The 19539-nt window shown below is 47.3% G+C and overlaps 3 non-coding genes across 3 annotated transcripts; all 3 read left to right on the top strand.

The window, feature by feature from the left end:
- Positions 1–1950: 1950 nt before the first annotated feature.
- TRNAQ-CUG (transfer RNA glutamine (anticodon CUG)) lies at positions 1951–2022 on the top strand. Its single transcript has one exon. It is a non-coding gene; the product is annotated as a tRNA-Gln (tRNA).
- Positions 2023–5559: 3537 nt separating this feature from the next.
- On the top strand, positions 5560–5631 carry TRNAQ-CUG (transfer RNA glutamine (anticodon CUG)). The gene has a single exon. It is a non-coding gene; the product is annotated as a tRNA-Gln (tRNA).
- Positions 5632–17284: 11653 nt separating this feature from the next.
- TRNAQ-CUG (transfer RNA glutamine (anticodon CUG)) lies at positions 17285–17356 on the top strand. The gene has a single exon. It is a non-coding gene; the product is annotated as a tRNA-Gln (tRNA).
- Positions 17357–19539: the final 2183 nt, after the last annotated feature.

Raw genomic sequence — 19539 nt, 5'->3', positions numbered from 1 at the left:
TCTTTGCGTCATGTGCTGTTTGGGGAGGGTTTTTTGGAAGGGCCATCCTGCGTGACACTGCAGTGCCACTCCTAGATGGGCCCGGTGTTTGTGTCGGCCACTAGGGTCGCTTATCTTACTCACACAGCGACCTCGGTGCAAATTTTAGGACTAAAAATAATATTGTGAGGTGTGATGTGTTCAGAATAGGCTGAAAATGAGTGTAAATTATGTTTTTTGAGGTTAATAATACTTTGGGATCAAAATTACCCCCAAATTCTATGATTTAAGCTGTTTTTTAGGGTTTTTTTAAAAAAACACCCGAATCCAAAACACACCCGAATCCGACAAAAAAAATTCGGTGAGGTTTTGCCAAAACGCGGTCGAACCCAAAACACGGCCGCGGAACCGAACCCAAAACCAAAACACAAAACCCGAAAAATTTCCGGCGCTCATCTCTAATTATCACCACATGTGGCGAAAATATGTTGCGTGGTGTGAGGCCAGGAAGGCTCCACGAAGAAATTTCAACTCGGTCGATTCCTGCATTTCCTGCAAACAGGAGTGTCTATGGACCTCAGATTGGGGTCCATTAAGGTTCAAATTTCGGCCCTGTCGATTTTCTTCCAGAAAGAATTGGCTTCAGTTCCTGAAGTCCAGAAGTTTGTCAAGGGAGTACTGCATATACAACCCCCTTTTGTGCCTCCAGTGGCACTGTGGGATCTCAACGTAGTGCTGGGATTCCTCAAATCACATTGGTTAAACCGCTCAAATCTGTGGATTTGAAATATCTCACATGGAAAGTGACCATGATGTTGGCCCTGGCCTCGGCCAGGCGAGTGTCAGAATTGGCGGCTTTGTCTCACAAAAGCCCATATCTGATTGTCCATTCGGACAGGGCAGAGCTGCGGACTCGTCCCCAGTTTCTCCCTAAGGTGGTGTCAGCGTTTCACCTGAACCAGCTTATTGTGGTACCTGCGGCTACTAGGGACTTGGAGGACTCCAAGTTGCTAGATGTTGTCAGGGCCCTGAAAATATCGGTTTCCAGGACGGCTGGAGTCAGGAAAACTGACTTGCTGTTATCCTGTATGCACCCAACAAACTGGGTGCTCTTGCTTCTAAGCAGACGATTGCTAGTTGGATGTGTAGTACAATTCAGCTTGCACATTATGTGGCAGGCCTGCCACAGCCAAAATATGTAAATGCCCATTCCACAAGGAAGGTGGGCTCATCCTGGGCGGCTGCCCGAGGGGTCTCGGCATTACAACTCTGCCGAGCAACTACGTGGTCGGGGGGAGAACACGTTTGTAAAATTCTACAAATTTGATACCCTGGCTAAAGAGGACCTGGAGTTCTCTCATTCGGTGCTGCAGAGTCATCCGCACTCTCCCGCCCGTTTGGGAGCTTTGGTATAATCCCCATGGTCCTGACGGAGTCCCCAGCATCCACTAGGACGTTAGAGAAAATAAGATTTTACTTACCGATAAATCTATTTCTCGTAGTCCGTAGTGGATGCTGGGCGCCCATCCCAAGTGCGGATTGTCTGCAATACTTGTACATAGTTATTGTTACAAAAAAAAAAAAATCGGGTTGTTATTGTTGTGAGCCGTCTGTTCAGAGGCTCCTACGTTGTCATACTGTTAACTGGGTTCAGATCACAAGTTGTACGGTGTGATTGGTGTGGCTGGTATGAGTCTTACCCGGGATTCAAAATCCTTCCTTATTGTGTACGCTCGTCCGGGCACAGTATCCTAACTGAGGCTTGGAGGAGGGTCATAGGGGGAGGAGCCAGTGCACACCACCTGATCCTAAAGCTTTATTTTTGTGCCCTGTCTCCTGCGGAGCCGCTAATCCCCATGGTCCTGACGGAGTCCCCAGCATCCACTACGGACTACGAGAAATAGATTTATCGGTAAGTAAAATCTTATTATCATGTGTGTACTATGACAGCCTAGCACAAACACGGCAGCAGGTTCCATGGTGTAATGGTTAGCACTCTGGACTCTGAATCCAGCGATCCGAGTTCAAATCTCGGTGGGACCTTATTTAGATATTTATTGTAAAAATAATACACAAAAATGATACATTACAAAAAACTTATGTATGTGTGTGTATATCAAATGGGTCTGAAGAGGTCCCATATGACACAATGTGTAGGGGTGTGGCTTAGCATACGTGGACCCGTTTGGATAAAAAGCTGCTGTTACTACGTGCTGCTGTAGATGAGTCAACTTGAGTCGCTTGGTGACTGACATGCTGTCTGATAACTGGTGCACACACTGAAAATCTTTCATTTGTGCCTAATGGTTATCTTTGAATGCACTATGTGGCACCCAGTCTTTGTCTTTTTTACTACGTGTATGTATTTATATATATATATATATATATATATAGAGAGAGAGAGAGAGAGAGAGAGAGAGAGAGAGAGAGAGAGAGAGAGAGAGAGAGAGAGAGAGAGAGACATAACAGATTAATAAAAGACAGACAGTGGCATACACCCATTTGTTCTATACTCTCCTTTCTGCTGTCCATTGGCCTCTGGGCCCCTCCTCTCCCGTAGCTGGCAGCGCAGGCACTAGAGACTCTGTCACAGTGCCAGAGTCTACAGCGCTTGCACAGGACTCCAGAAAATGGCCGCCACTCCATTTTCCCTGACACCTGCACAAGAGTTGTTGTCTCTGGCACTGTGCCAGAGTCTCTAGTGCTCAGAGCACTAACAGCGCTGCCGGCTACGGGAGAGGAGGGGGCTTACACACAGAGACTGCACACGGGTCCCCTCCTCTGTAGATACGCCCCTGAAGGCAGCACTGTGCAGTCAGGTGAGGCACTGCCCCACCTGTCATAGACCAGTAAACACCTGAGTTTTGACTATAAACATGCTAAGAAAAATACAAAGAAAATATTAATATCTTTTTTGTATTATCATTTTTATAGTCAAAACTCTAAAGTATACTGGTATATGACAGGTGAGGCACTGCCTCCCCAGCCTACCTTCTCCGCACATCACTGATCACAGCTCACCAAATTTACAGCAGAATATACTGCTGCAGCTTTGTAAATGCCCACAAGATCCCTCGGATTCATATATTTGTGTGTAAATCTGGCTCTCATATTAGCCAGTGCCTCCCCAGCCATTTACCTCACCACATGTCACTGATAAAAAGTGTGGCAAAGTGGTTACCATCAGAACCATAGCAGGGCACATATGAGCCAGACACCACCTCATTTGATGTTTTGACATTGCAGATCAAGTGTCAGGAACAGTATGCAGCTCTCTAGGTAGTTAAGCTGCATATAAGCTCCTGTGGGGCATTATCTGTTCTGTATCGCCCCTTCGGACTTGTGGCATCACCCATTGTATACCCCTTGTTATTGCTGCCTCAGATAGATTCCATTCAAACCCAGAGCACAATTTACTTATGTGGAGTTCATACATTTTGCCCCTCATAGCTATAGTTTCTCCCAGGTGCCACGGTCCAACCCAGTACAAACCCCTTCCCCCCCATACCAATAGGTTTTTGGGCCTCTGAATGAACTGACTCCTATTAGGTGCAGTGAATTACTGCACAGTAATAATGGGCTTTTTAGCCTGATAACGCTATTGGGCTATCCAATTGCAGCCCATTTTTACCATGTGGTAACTCACCAGTTATCTGGCAATAACATATGGGATCCATGATAACATCGGAGACCCACGTGTTCGGGTTTGATAACGGGTCTACAGTTGCAAGGATATCTGGATGCAATGGTGGAACTTTCAGAGACAATGGAGTTGGCTGCTGCCGGGCTCCAGCCATATAGGGGGCACCTCTTCCATTGTCTCCCGTTCCGCATGTACCAATCCCACTCTGCAGCTGCTGTGAGTGAGAGCTGAGGACTTGTGAGCTGCCGAGCATAGAGGCCATCAGCATCAGCGCACTGGCTCCTCCTGCTGTGTGACCTAGTGCTAGTGCTCTGGTCGAGGATGTCACGTGACTTCCGAGCACTACACAGAGTCTGACTGGGGAGCCGTCTGCGTTCCGCAATGTGTGCAGGGGTGCAGAGATGATGCGGCTGTCATTGTGCAGGTGGGTGGGGGAGCAGCAGGGTGCAGAGAGGAGTCCGTAATAACTATATGGCCCAAAAAAGAATAGGAAGGGGGAATAGTGTATTAATGCTTTAACATTCTGTGCCTGTGTTTGTATATGTGACTGTGTGTGGGTTCATATGTGGTTGTCTGTGTATATGTGCATTGTGTATATGTGCTGGCTGTGCTTATGTGACTGTATAATTATCTGGCTGTCTGTATATGTGACTGTTTGTGTATACTGTATGTTGCTGTCTGTGCATATGTGGCTGTGTGTGTGTGTATATGTGACAAGTGTGCGTATATGTGACTGCATATGTGGCTCTGTGAGTGTATATATGTAACTGTGTGTGCATATGTTACTGTATGTATACATTATCTGGCTGTATATATACAGTATATGACTGTGTGTGCATATGTGGCTGTCTGTGTATATGTGACTGTATATGCATGTGTATGTGGCTGTGTGTGTGTATATATGTGACTATGTATGTTCTGTAAACTGTATGTGACTGTATGTGTGTACTTTATGTGGCTGTCTGTGTATATTTGACTGTGTATACTGTATCTGGATGTCTGTATATGGTATGTGACTGTGTGTGCATATGTGGCTGTCTGGGTATGTGGCTATGTGTGTACAGTAAACTGTACGTGACTGTGTGTATACTGTATGTGGCTATCTGTGTATATGTGACTGTGTGCATATGTGGCAGGGTTTATATATGGTTGTCTGTGTATATGCAACTGTATATGTGACTGTATGTTTACTGTATCTGGTTGTCTGTGTATATGTGACTGTGTGTATACTGTATGTGACTGTCTGTGTATATGTGACTGTGTACTGATTATGTGACTGTATGTGTGCATATGTGGCTCTCTGCGTATCTGAGATTGCGTGTGCATATGTGACTGTGTGTGTATACATGTGGCTATGTGTGTGGGTGTGTATGTAAATGTGGCTATGTGTGTGTGGCTGTGTGCATGTGCATATGTGGCTGTATGTGAACAGGGGGGCAGGGGCACACCATCGTCTATTTTGCCTCGGGGCATCTAGATTAAACTTATGCCACTGTCTGGATGATAGATCTACACTGTCTAGTTAGACAGTCAATAGTTTGACAAGCATTAGGTCGACAGTGGTTAAGATCAACAGGCACAAAAAGCTGACAGGTACAAAAGATCGACATGGCAATCGTCGACACACAAATGGTTGATACTTTTGGGGGGGTTTCATGTTTTCCTAACAGTTGCTTGATTTGCTATACACGTGGACTACAATTTGGAATAGTAATCTGTGGCAAGTGCAGTTTTAGCAGAGTAATCCACCATGCCCGAAGTGTGGTGAGCGAAGTGTGCCTGCGAGGGTCTACGTTTGTACTGATGGTGGTAAAAAGAACATGAAATATACAAGATGTGGGCAAAAAAAAAAACAATAAAAAAAGTGTCTACCATTTTTGTATCGCATACAGTTTATCATGTGTGTACTATGACAGCCTAGCACAAACACGGCAGCAGGTTCCATGGTGTAATGGTTAGCACTCTGGACTCTGAATCCAGCGATCCGAGTTCAAATCTCGGTGGGACCTTATTTAGATATTTATTGTAAAAATAATACACAAAAATGATACACTACAAAAAACTTATGTATGTGTGTGTATATCAAATGGGTCTGAAGAGGTCCCATATGACACAATGTGTAGGGGTGTGGCTTAGCATACGTGGACCTGTTTGGATAAAAAGCTGCTGTTACTACGTGCTGCTGTAGATGAGTCAACTTGAGTCGCTTGGTGACTGACATGCTGTCTGATAACTGGTGCACACACTGAAAATCTTTCATTTGTGCCTAATGGTTATCTTTTAATGCACTATGTGGCACCCAGTCTTTGTCTTTTTTACTACGTGTATGTATATATATATATATATATATAGATATAGAGAGAGAGAGCGAGAGAGAGAGAACAGATTAATAAAAGACAGACAGTGGCATACACCCATTTGTTCTATACTTTCCTTTCTGCTGTCCATTGGCCTCTGGGCCCCTCCTCTCCCGTAGCTGGCAGCGCAGGCACTAGAGACTCTGTCACAGTGCCAGAGTCTACAGCGCTTGCACAGGTCTCCAGAAAATGTCCGCCACTCCATTTTCCCTGACACCTGCACAAGAGTTGTTGTCTCTGGCACTGTGCCAGAGTCTCTAGTGCTCAGAGCACTAACAGCGCTGCCGGCTACGGGAGAGGAGGGGGCCTACACACAGAGACTGCACACGGGTCCCCTCCTCTGTAGATACGCCCCTGAAGGCAGCACTGTGCAGTCAGGTGAGGCACTGCCCCACCTGTCATAGACCAGTAAACGCCTGAGTTTTGACTATGAAAATGCTAAGAAAAATACAAAGAAAATATTATAAATATCTTTTTTGTATTATTATCATTTTTATAGTCAAAACTCTAAAGTATACTGGTATATGACAGGTGAGGCACTGCCTCCCCAGCCTACCTTCTCCGCACATCACTGATCACAGCTCACCAAGTTTACAGCAGAATATACTGCTGCAGCTTTGTAAATGCCCACAAGAACCCTCAGATTCATATATTTGTGTGTAAATCTGGCTCTCATACTAGCCAGTGCCTCCACAGCCATTTACCTCACCGCATGTCACTGATAAAAAGTGTGGCAAAGTGGTTACCATCAGAACCATAGCAGGGCACATATGAGCCAGACCCCACCTCAATTGACGTTATGACATTGCAGATCAAGTGTTGGGAACAGTATGCAGCTCTCTAGGTAGTTATCTGGGAATAACACCTGGGATCTGTGATAACATCAGCGTCTCATTGCTCATATGTGGTTGTCTGTGTATATGTGCATTGTGTATATGTGCTGGCTGTGGTTATGTGACTGTGTACTAATCTGGCTGTTGTCACAACTGAGGGCCTGAGCTGACGGGAGGCAGCCTCAGTTGTAGGGGCTGAGGTGTAAAGGAACCTGGGAGGTTGTATCAGACCCCTAGACATGTAAGTTACATGTAGAAGAATTGCCCAAAGGCGTGACCACGACAACCAAAGTAAAAGTCAATGATGTTTATTATGACATACTCCGTAACACAGCAGCAAATAAGAAAACATAAAACTCAGCAGAGGATAAATACAGTTCCTGGGTACTACAGGGTGGCAAGGCCACAGGGCCCTGGTAGTGTGAGATAGTTCTTATAATCTTCTAGTTGGAAAGTCCTTACCAGGCCCGACTGTAGCAATGGAAATAGCCCAGGATCGTACCAGCTGGTGTTCCAGGAAAAGCTGGGCTGCTGTGGATAAAACGGCTGCTGTGGATACTGGCTGGAACCAGACTGATGTTGGCACGGAGTGTATACTGGCTGAAACCAGTTAAATAATAAATGTAGCTTGAGAGCGATGAAATATGAAATGATATATGGAGCTTGAGAGCGGTGAAATAATAATACCGGTGATAAATGGTAATCTGTAGAAAAGGGTACCGGCACTTTAAGAAGAGCTGATCTCTGCTGGAAGCTGATTGCTGTAAGCAGGTGGATCTGTAGCTGGAAGCAGATGAATCCAAATGGATAGGAGAGTCAGGCTACACCGCAGGTGGAATGCTGGTGCGGGTCTCTTTAGTGGAGGTTTGGAGATAGGAACTGGAACCTGGAAAACAACCACAGGAGAGAGACAAACTGGAACTAGGTTTGACAACCAAAGCACTGACGCCTTCCTTGCTCAGGCACAGAATACTTATACCTGCAGCAAGGAAGGGATTGGCTAGGCAATTATGCAGATTAACATTGCAAACAGTAGATTGGTGGAAATGAACAGATGACAGAATCCAAGATGGCTGCGCCCATGCAGACACTTGGAGGGAAGTTTGGTTTGTAATCCATGTGGGAATTAAAACAGTAATGGCGGCGCCGGCCACAGGAGACGGGAGACGCCAGACTGATAAGTGCACATTTAACCACGCGGGCACAGCGGAGGCCGCGGCTGACGTAATCACCACTCTGACACTCTGCATGCAGAAACTCAGGAACAGCGGCGGAGGCCGCGGGAGACGCCATTCCGGATGTTACAGGCGTTGCGGTGACCGCGTCTCAGAATGACAGGAGAGGAGGCAGGAATGTGGACATCAGTATGACAGATGGGATCCGGTCCTGGAACGCTGAGCCAGCCTTAGAAGGCATCTGAAGGGTAAGTAATGGCGTCCAGATACCCGGATCGTGACAGCACCCCCCCCCCCCCCTTTAGGAGTGGCCCCAGGACACTTCTTTGGCTTTTGAGGAAACTTGGAATGGAATCTCCGGACCAAGGCAGGAGCATGGACATCAGAAGCATTGGTCCATGAGCGTTCCTCAGGCCCGTAACCCTTCCAGTCAATAAGATACTGTAGTTGACTGTAACGGTGACGTGAGTCCAGGATCTTGGCCACTTCATACTCAACGCCTCGATGAGTTTGGACTTTCGGAGTTGGAGGAAGTGAGGAATGAAACCGAGTCAGGATCAGCGGTTTCAACAGGGAAACATGGAATGTCCTGGGTATTTTTAAGAAGGGAGGTAACTGAAGTCTGTAAGCAACAGGATTGATGACTTGCTCAATTTTGAAAGGACCAATGTAGCGAGGTGCAAACTTCATACTGGGAACTCTTAACCTCAAATTCTTTGTGGATAACCATACCCGATCACCCACCTTGAGAGCAGGAACCGCTCTACGCTTCTTGTCCGCAAACTTCTTATACCTGAACGATGCCTTGAGCAGAGCTGCTCGTACACTCTTCCAGTTGTTTGCAAACTGATGCAAGGTGATATCCACTGCTGGAACAGAAGTTGCTGGGAGCGGTTGGAATTCAGGGACTTTAGGGTGGAATCCAAAGTTGGTGAAGAATGGTGTTGAAGAAGATGAGGAATGATACTGATTGTTATGACAGAACTCGGCCCAGGGAAGTAATTGAACCCAGTCATCTTGAGAGGAAGACACATAGATGCGGAGGAAGGCCTCCAAGTCCTGATTCACCCTCTCAGTTTGACCATTGGTCTGAGGATGGTAAGCCGTGGAAAACTTTAGTTTGACTTGGAGGACTGGACATAAACTTCGCCAGAATTTGGCTGTGAATTGAACTCCTCGATCTGAGATAATTTCTTCAGGCAGACCGTGGAGTCGGAAGATCTCTTGTATGAACACTTGAGCCAACTTGGAAGCTGACGGAAGACCGGTGAGAGGAATGAAGTGTGCCATCTTGGTGAACCGGTCAACTACCACCCAGATGGTATTGAACTTGTTGCACATGGGTAAGTCTGTAATGAAATCCATCGACAAATGGGTCCATGGTCGACGGGGAACGGATAGTGGAACCAGTTGCCCCGCAGGCGACTGGCGGGATACTTTATGTTGGGCACACTTTGGGCAAGATGCAATAAACTCCATGACGTCCTGTCTCAGAGTTGGCCACCAATAGGACCTTGAGATAAACTCCAGGTTTTTTTGGATACCTGTATGTCCGGCAAAACGGGAAGCATGGGCCCAATGCATGAGCTTCTTCCTCAGTACCGGCTTCACAAAACTTTTCCCTAGTGGGGGCGTAGAGTCCATCCCTACCGTGGAGAATGCCAACGGATTGATAATAGGATGCTTGTCTGAAGACTCTGACTCATTTTCTTGCTCCCATGAGCGGGAAAGGGCATCGGCCTTGCGATTCTGAGAGCCCGGACAGAACTGGAGTTTAAAGTCGAACCTGGAAAAGAAAAGTGCCCATCTGGCCTGACGAGGGTTGAGACATTGTGCGCCTTTCAGATATAAAAGGTTCTTGTGGTCTGTAAATATGGTGATTGAATGAGAAGCTCCCTCCAACAGATATCTCCACTCCTCTAGAGCGAGCTTGATGGCTAGCAACTCCTGGTCGCCAATGGCATAGTTGCGCTCTGCTGGGGAGAACTTCCGGGAGAAGAAACTGCAAGGATGTAAATGGCCATCTTTAGCCCTCTGAGATAACACCGCTCCTACTCCAACGGAGGAGGCATCCACCTCTAAGATGAAAGGAGAGTCGATGTCGGGCTGTTTCAGAACTGGTGCAGAGATGAACCGTTGTTTTAAGAGATGAAAAGCTTGCGTAGCTTCTTCAGACCACTTGGACGGGTTAGCACCCTTCTTAGTTAAAGCAGTAATAGGCGCCACAATGGTGGAAAAGTCTCGTATAAACTTTCTGTAATAATTGGGGAACCCTAAGAACCTCTGGACCCCTTTGAGGGTTAAGGGTATCGGCCAATTCTGGATTGCTTGTAGTTTCTCAGGATCCATCTCTAGTCCGGAACCGGACACAATGTAACCTAGAAACGGAATGGACTTGACTTCAAAGACGCATTTCTCTAATTTGCAATAGAGATGATTGACACGGAGACGGGACAGAACCTCTTTTACCCAAAAACGATGTTCCTCTAAATTGTTGGCAAAAATGAGGATATCATCTAGATCATGGGTCTTCATCCTGTGGCCCTCCAGCTGCTGTGAAACTACACATCCCAGCATGCCCTGCCACAGTTTTGCTATTAAGGTATGCTAAAACTGAGGCAGGGCATGCTGGGATGTGTAGTTCCACAGCAGCTGGAGGGTCGCAGGTTGAAGACCCATGATCTAGATAGACCACGACATGATGGTATAAAATGTCTCTGAAGATCTCATTGACAAAATGCTGGAAGACAGCTGGAGCATTGCTCAATTCGAAGGGCATGACGAGGTACTCATAATGTCCGTCACGGGTGTTAAAGGCGGTCTTCCACTCGTCACCCTCACGGATCCGGATGAGATTGTATGCACCTCTCAAATCCAGCTTTGTGAAGATGGTAGCTCCGCTAACTCTATCAAAGAGCTCAGTAATCAGGGGTAGTGGATAGCGGTTCTTGATGGTAATGTCGTTCAGACCTCTGTAGTCAATGCACGGCCGCAGACCACCATCTTTTTTCTTTACGAAAAAGAAGCCTGCGCCGGCTGGAGAAGAGGAAGGTTGAATGAACCCTTTTGCTAGGTTCTCTTTAATGTATTCCTCCATAGAATGCGTCTCAGGCAGAGACAACGGGTAAGTTCGGCCTCGAGGTGGAACCTTCCCTGGAACGAGATCAATCGGGCAGTCCCATTCTCTATGAGGAGGAAGGATATCAGCAGAAGCCTTATTGAACACATCCGTGAAATCTTGATATGGAGGAGGTGGAACATCAGTCGACCTGGGGGAGGAAGAACAGACAGGCAATACTTTAAACAAACATGTCTCAGCACAGGAGGGACCCCATGCCAGAATCTGCATAGTCGTCCAATCAATAGATGGATTGTGAAGACGGAGCCATGGAAGGCCCAGGACCACAGGATGTGTGGCTCTTGGAATCACTAAAAAAGAAATACATTCGGAATGAAGAACTCCCACTCTCAGACGAACTGGTAGAGTCCTTAGGGAAATAACTGCATCAAAAATCTTGCTGCCATCCACGGCAGTTAAGGAGATGGACGAAGGAAGTCTCTCGGTGGGTAGGGACCACCGTTTAACATAGGCTTCGGTAATAAAGTTCCCAGCTGCTCCGGAATCAAGGAGGGCAATGACGTTCCGATAACGTTGAGCAATTTGGAGCGACACTGGGAGATTACAATCATGAGGAGATGGAGAGGAGATCATTACTCCTAGCCGGCCCTCTCCTGGGCGAGCTAGGGTTTGGAGTTTTCCCGGACGTTCGGGACAGGCATTGATGGTGTGAGATAGAGCTGCACAGTAAAGACAAAGAGACTCAGAGAGACGTCTTCGGCGCTCAGCAGGAGTTAAACGGGAAAGGCCAATTTGCATGGGCTCGTCTTTAGATGGTGACAGTTGGCGAGGAGGAGGAGCAGAAGATTTTGGAGCAGATGATCTTCCACGCTCAGTTGCTCTCTCTCTGAAACGTAAATCAACTTTCGTGCAGAGTGAGATTAGCTCATCTAACTTGGAAGGTAAGTCTCTGGTAGCTAACTCATCTTTAATACGCTCAGATAAGCCATGCCAGAATGCAGCATACAGGGCCTCGTCGTTCCATGCCAGTTCGGATGCCAGGATCTGGAACTGTATAAGATATTGTCCTACAGTACGTGATCCCTGGCGTAAACGGAGAATCTCAGATGAAGCTGAAGTTACCCGGCCTGGTTCGTCGAAGATACGCCTGAATGTTGACACGAATGCAGTGTAGGAGGATAGCAGGGTGTCGGACCTCTCCCATAACGGTGATGCCCAATCAAGGGCTGAGCCACTGAGAAGAGAGATAATGTAGGCAATTTTTGTACGGTCACTGGGAAAATTGCCAGGTTGTAGCTCAAACTGAATCTCACACTGGTTGAGAAATCCCCTGCAGAATCTTGGAGATCCGTCAAATTTTGCTGGCGTTGGAAGATGAAGACGTGGAGCAGAAATGGGTAAGGTGGGTGGGGTTACAGCTGGAGTCACTATGGTTGACGCACCGGACGCGTCTGATCCTCGGAGGGTTGTCTGAATCCCATCCAGCCGAGTAGAGAGATCCTGGAGACAGTGGACGATGTGGCCCTGTGCAGCCTCCTGATGTTCAAGTCGGGCTGCCAGTTCTTGAATCGGCCTGGCCGCTTGATCCTGGTCTCCGGCTGGATTCAAATGGTCAGTGCTTACTGTCACAACTGAGGGCCTCAGTTGTAGGGGCTGAGGTGTAAAGGAACCTGGGAGGTTGTATCAGACCCCTAGACATGTAAGTTACATGTAGAAGAATTGCCCAAAGGCGTGACCACGACAACCAAAGTAAAAGTCAATGATGTTTATTATGACATACTCCGTAACACAGCAGCAAATAAGAAAACATAAAACTCAGCAGAGGATAAATACAGTTCCTGGGTACTACAGGGTGGCAAGGCCACAGGGCCCTGGTAGTGTGAGATAGTTCTTATAATCTTCTAGTTGGAAAGTCCTTACCAGGCCCGCCTGTAGCAATGGAAATAGCCCAGGATCGTACCAGCTGGTGTTCCAGGAAAAGCTGGGCTGCTGTGGATAAAACGGCTGCTGTGGATACTGGCTGGAACCAGACTGATGTTGGCACGGAGTGGATACTGGCTGAAACCAGTTAAATAATAAATGTAGCTTGAGAGCGATGAAATATGAAATGATATATGGAGCTTGAGAGCGGTGAAATAATAATACCGGTGATAAATGGTAATCTGTAGTAAAGGGTACCGGCACTTTAAGAAGAGCTGATCTCTGCTGGAAGCTGATTGCTGTAAGCAGGTGGATCTGTAGCTGGAAGCAGATGAATCCAAATGGATAGGAGAGTCAGGCTACACCGCAGGTGGAATGCTGGTGCGGGTCTCTTTAGTGGAGGTTTGGAGATAGGAACTGGAACCTGGAAAACAACCACAGGAGAGAGACAAACTGGAACTAGGTTTGACAACCAAAGCACTGACGCCTTCCTTGCTCAGGCACAGAATACTTATACCTGCAGCAAGGAAGGGATTGGCTAGGCAATTATGCAGATTAACATTGCAAACAGTAGATTGGTGGAAATGAACAGATGACAGAATCCAAGATGGCTGCGCCCATGCAGACACTTGGAGGGAAGTTTGGTTTGTAATCCATGTGGGAATTAAAACAGTAATGGCGGCGCCGGCCACAGGAGACGGGAGACGCCAGACTGATAAGTGCACATTTAACCACGCGGGCACAGCGGAGGCCGCGGCTGACGTAATCACCACTCTGACACTCTGCATGCAGAAATTCAGGAACAGCGGCGGAGGCCGCGGGAGACGCCATTCCGGATGTTACAGGCGTTGCGGTGACCGCGTCTCAGAGTGACAGGAGAGGAGGCAGGAATGTGGACATCAGTATGACAGATGGGATCCGGTCCTGGAACGCTGAGCCAGCCTTAGAAGGCATCTGAAGGGTAAGTAATGGCGTCCAGATACCCGGATCGTGACAGCTGTCTGTATATGTGCCCATGTTAGCTATAGTTTCTCCCAGGTGCCACGGTAGAACCCAGTACAAAAAAAACCCATACCAATAGGTTTTTGGGCCACTGAGACTCTGTCTCAGAGGCCCAAAAACCTGTTGGTATGGGGTGCAGTGAATTACCGCACGGTAATAATGGGCTTTTTAGCCTGATACTGCTATTGGGCTATCCAATTGCAGCCCATTTTTTCCATGTGGTAACTCACCAGTTATCTGGCAATAACACATGGGATACATGAAAACATCGGAGACCCATGTGTTTGGGTCTAATAACGGGTCTCCGGGAGCTGGCTTAATAGCATAGCCCCTCCTGAATACTTTAGCTGAGGTAACTCACCACAGCTAATATGATAGCAGCCTTAGGCTAAAGACTTCACTTGGACAGACATTGATGATAGCGACTGAGAGATCATAATCATAAACACATCATAATATGTCGGAACTATATAAATATAGGATAACTATATACTGTTGCACCTTTTTATAATGCCCGCAAGAACCCTCGGGTCCATGTATGTGTGTGTAAATCTGTCTCTCACACTAGCCAGTGCCTGCCCAGTCATTTACCTCACCGCATGTCACTGATAAAATGTGTGGCAAAGTGGTTAGCATCAGAACCATAGCAGGGCACATATGAGCCAGACCCCACCTCATTTGATGTTATGACATTGCAGATCAAGTGTTGGGAACAGTATGCAGCTCTCTAGGTAGTTAACCCAGGAGTACAGTATGAGATAGTTGCAGACAGCATGATGAGCTTTTAAGGGCACCAAGCTTCCGCTAGCAGAAGACCCCCAGGGACAAACAGAGCCAATGTGCTGCAGGTACCTCTCCAATATAGGATTGTCCTTATGGCTGGTCACACACAGGTCTATCTGAAGATGGCAGATGTATGTTTTGGTTTGCCACAAAAAGTTAATGATATCATAATTTGTAAGCAATTCACAATCATTTAAAAGTTATTCAGACTATAAGCACCTCTTGCACAAGATAACTTTTTCTGATGGCGATGGTATCAGGATCCTGGTGGGTGGGATGCCAGCTGTCAAAATACCGACAGCGGCGTCCTGATGATAAAAATACTGACAAAGTCTAATTTAGAAAACTAATGCTGATCCCCAGGGCCGTAACTACGGGTGTGCCAAGTGGGCTTGGCACACAGCGCAGTTGCCCTAAGGGCGCACGGCCAGCGGCATGTAATGAGTCAAATTGACTCATTACATGCCGCCTCTGAAGTCTGCGCCGTGCGCCCCGCTATGGAGGGAGAAGTCAGCAGCGCCGGGCAGCGGAGAAGGAGGAGGAGGGAGGGGGACTGGAGCCTCAGCAGCGCTATTTCATTGGTAGTAAGCGCCGCTGCAGCATCCCCCTCTCCTTCCGTATTGGCTGCCCGGCGCTGCTGTGGATGCTGGGATGCGGTTCCTTCATCCCAGCATCCACAGCAGCGCCGGGCAGCCAATACGGAAGGAGAGGGGGATGCTGCAGCGGCGCTTACTACCAATGAAATAGCGCTGCTGCGGCTCCAGTCCCCCTCCCTCCTCCTCCTTCTCACCTGCCTGCACCGAGGGAGCTGCACGAGGAGCCTGTCAGCGGGGAGATGGTAAGTATGTCTCTCTCTCTCTCTCTCTCTCTCTCTCTCTCTCTCTCTCTCTCTCTCTCTCTCTCTCTCTCTCTCTGGGGGACACAGTCTGCCATAATGTGTAAAAAGGGGGCCTGGCTGCCGCAATGTGTAAAAAGGGGGACTGGCTGCCGCAATGTGTAAAAAGGGGGACTGGCTGCCGCAATGTGTAAAAAGGGGACTGGCTGCCGCAATGTGTAAAAAGGGGACTGGCTGCCGCAATGTGTAAAAAGGGGGACTGGCTGCGGCAATGTGTAAAAAGGGGGACTGGCTGCCGCAATGTGTAAAAAGGGGGACTGGCTGCCGCAATGTGTAAAAAGGGGGACTGGCTGCCGCAATGTGTAAAAAGGGGGACTGGCTGCCGCAATGTGTAAAAAGGGGGCCTGGCTGCCGCAATGTGTAAAAGGGGGACTGGCTGCCGCAATGTATAAAAAGGGGGATTGGCTGCCGCAATGTGTAAAAAGGGGGCCTGGCTGCCGCAATGTGTAAAAAGGGGGACTGGCTGCCGCAATGTGTAAAAATGGGGACTGGCTGCCGCAATGTGTAAAAATGGGGACTGGCTGCCGCAATGTGTAAAAAGGGGGACTGGCTGCCGCAATGTGTAAAAAGGGGGCCTGGCTGCCGTAATGTGTAAAAAGGGGGACTGGCTGCCGCAATGTGTAAAAAGGGGGACTGGCTGCCGCAATGTGTAAAAAGAGGGACTGGCTGCCGCAATGTGTAAAAAGGGGGACTGGCTGCCGCAATGTGTAAAAAGGGGGACTGGCTGCCGCAATGTGTAAAAAGAGGGACTGGCTGCCGCAATGTGTAAAAAGGGGGACTGGCTGCCGCAATGTGTAAAAAGGGGGCCTGGCTGCCGCAATGTGTTAAAAGGGAGACTGTCTGCTGTAATGTGTATAAAGGGGGACGCTGTCTGCTGTAATGTATAAAAGGGGCTCTGCCTGGTGTAGTGGCGCTACTGTGCAGCGTAATTTGAATAATGTAGACTACTGTGCACCGTAGTATGAATTGCTATTATTTTGTGGCCACGCCCCTTCCCCATGAAGCCACGCCCCTATATATTTTTCACACACGCCTACGGCGCGCACTGCCCCTATCTTACATGGGGGGGGCCACTGTCGTTTCTTGCACACAGCGCTAAAATGCCTAGTTACGGCACTGCTGATCCCTAATCCCGCTAACCCTTACTCATTTTAGCCACAGCCTAAACCTTACCCTCCCCTCCCCATCCGATCGCTTAACCCTCCTTGGTGGTGCCTAACCCTAACCCTCACTCCGTGCAGCCTAACCATAATCCTCCCTCCCCACGGCCTATCCTTAGCCCTCTGTGGGGCGCCTAACCCTAACCTTCCCCCGCAGCCTAAACCTAACCCCCCCTTCCCCCACGGCTTACCTATCTGTTGGCCTGTGAAAGCATCTTTCAGGATCCCAGCGCCAGGAAAATCATAATTGTTGAGATCCAGGCGCCGGCATTCCAAGTAGTGTCGGAAGCCCACCATCGGTATTTTGACTGCCGTGATCCTGTCTGGATCCTGTTCTGATGTAGGATATACACAAGTATATCACTACAGAAAACACTGTCTACTTTACACAAATACAGTTCTGTAGATTAGTATACAGTTTATCATGTGTGTACTGTAACAGCATAAAGGAAGCAGCAGGTTCCATGGTGTAATGGTTAGCACTCTGGACTCTGAATCCAGCGATCCGAGTTCAAATCTCGGTGGGACCTTATTTAGATATTTATTGTAAAAATAATACACAAAAATGATACATTACAAAATACTTATGTATGTGTGTGTGTGTGTGTATATACCAGATGGGTCTGCCGTGGTCCCATGTGACAAAAAGTGTAGGGGTGTGGCTTAGCATACATGGACGTTTCTGCATTAAAAGCTGTTGTTACTATATGCTGCTGTAGATAAATCAGCTTGAGTCGTTTGGTTACTGACATGCTGTCTTATGTCTGGCGCACACACTGCAAATCATTGTTTTGTGCTTAATAAAAGGGTCATCTATGTGGCACCCAGTCTTTGCTTTTTTATGTGTCTAGAGAAAAAGGGAGAGAGAGAGAGACCCAATTGACAAAATATGCAGGGACAAACATTGCCAATTTGCTGCAGGTACTTGTCCAATATAGGATTGTCTTTATAGCTGGCCACACACAGGTCTGTCCTGCTACACAATCCTTGTGATGATCTCTGAAATCCATACAAAGTAAAAAGGAGTAAATACTGTTATACGGATACTATTTGTTATATTGCAGTCTGTGTCCTTTTAATGCCTGTACTAACTCTTGTTCTCTTTCCTCTAGCTTTGTTGCCCTTTCTTGATTCCACTCCCTCCCTCCCCCAGTTTCCAGCCTCCTATTACCTGATCCTCGATTGTGAACCTTATCATCTGAGCCCAGCCCCTCGGATCACTTCTTTCAGAGAATTTCCCATTTAGGCATCCCCTGTGGTTGCATGTCATGTTTAAAATGTAATCTTTATGTGCTTCATCATTGTTTTTTGTAATTTCTTGTGCATTATACAGCGTATATTGTCTTATGATCGCCACCTAGTGACCTGCCATTTAAAACTCAGCATTTCTAGACTGTTGGCTGCCTGTTTGTATCTTAGTATTCCAGTTCAGTGTTTGAATGCCTGCAGTGCCACCTGGTGGCTCTTTCTCTCAACACACAGTCTCTCTAATGCAGGCATTCCCAACCGCGGTCCTCAAGGCACACCAACAGTGCAGGTTTTAGTGATATCCAGGCTTCAGCACAGATGGTTAAATCAAAATAACTGAGCTACTAATTAAGTCACCTGTGCTGAAGCCTGGATATCACTAAAACCTGCACTGTTAGTGTGCCTTGAGGACCGAGGTTGGGAAACACTGCTCTAATGATTAGCTTTTACCAATGTTTATTTTATTTTTAATTGTTTACATTTACGTATTTGCTCTTATTTTCATTGCATCATTGTTGATTTTCTAATTCCTTTTGTTGGCGTTTGGGATAGCCATGCTCTCTATATATTATTTTTGGGGTTGTTCTTACTCATAGGTGGTCATTCCAAGTTGTTCGCTCGCTAGCTGCTTTTAGCAGCCGTGCAAACGCTAAGCCGCCGCCCTCTGGGAGTGTATTTTAGCTTAGCAGAAGTGCGAACGAAAGGATCCCATGGCGGCTACAAAATAATTTTGTGCAGTTTCAGAGTAGCTCCAGACCTACTCAGCGCTTGTGATCACTTCAGGCTATTCAGTTCCTGTTTTGACGTCACGAACACGCCCTGCATTCGGCCAGCCACGCCTACGTTTCCCCAGCCACAACTGCATTTTTATCTGGCACGCCTGCGTTTTTCCGTTCACTCCCTGAAAATGGTCAGTTGACACCCAGAAACGCCCACTTCCTGTCAATCACTCTGCGGCAACCAGTGCAACAACCAGTGCGACTGAAAAGCTTCGCTAGACCTTGTGGGAAACTACATCCTTCGTTGTAATAGTACGACGCGCGTGCGCATTGCTACGCATGCGCAGAAGTGCTGTTTTTTTGCTTGATTGCTGCGCTACGACCGAAATCTGCTAGCAAACAACTCTGAATGACCCCCATAGTCACTTACTTTATTACCTGACCATAGGTACAGCTACTGTATTTTATACATTCTATTGCTGGAATCTGCAATACCCTTGCTCTGTGTATACTATTACTGGAGCAGTCATTTTCCTCCACCTCCCCTCTCTATTGCGTGTTTCCATAATAGCTGGGATGTTTGGGTCTTATATGTAAGCATTACTACTATGTTTGGGAGAGAAGGTGATTTTTTTACTACTTTTGCATTGATTACTATTGTACTGTGTAGATAAAGACTTGGACAAATTTCTATAACTTTTGTACATGGACATTTTGCTTATCACAATGCTGCGACATGGTTAAAA

Source organism: Pseudophryne corroboree, chromosome 11 (assembly GCF_028390025.1).
Source record: "Pseudophryne corroboree isolate aPseCor3 chromosome 11, aPseCor3.hap2, whole genome shotgun sequence".
In the NCBI taxonomy this organism is placed as follows: domain Eukaryota; kingdom Metazoa; phylum Chordata; class Amphibia; order Anura; family Myobatrachidae; genus Pseudophryne; species Pseudophryne corroboree.
The sequence above is the reverse complement of the archived record's forward strand: the minus strand, read 5'-3'. Positions and strand labels throughout refer to the sequence as shown.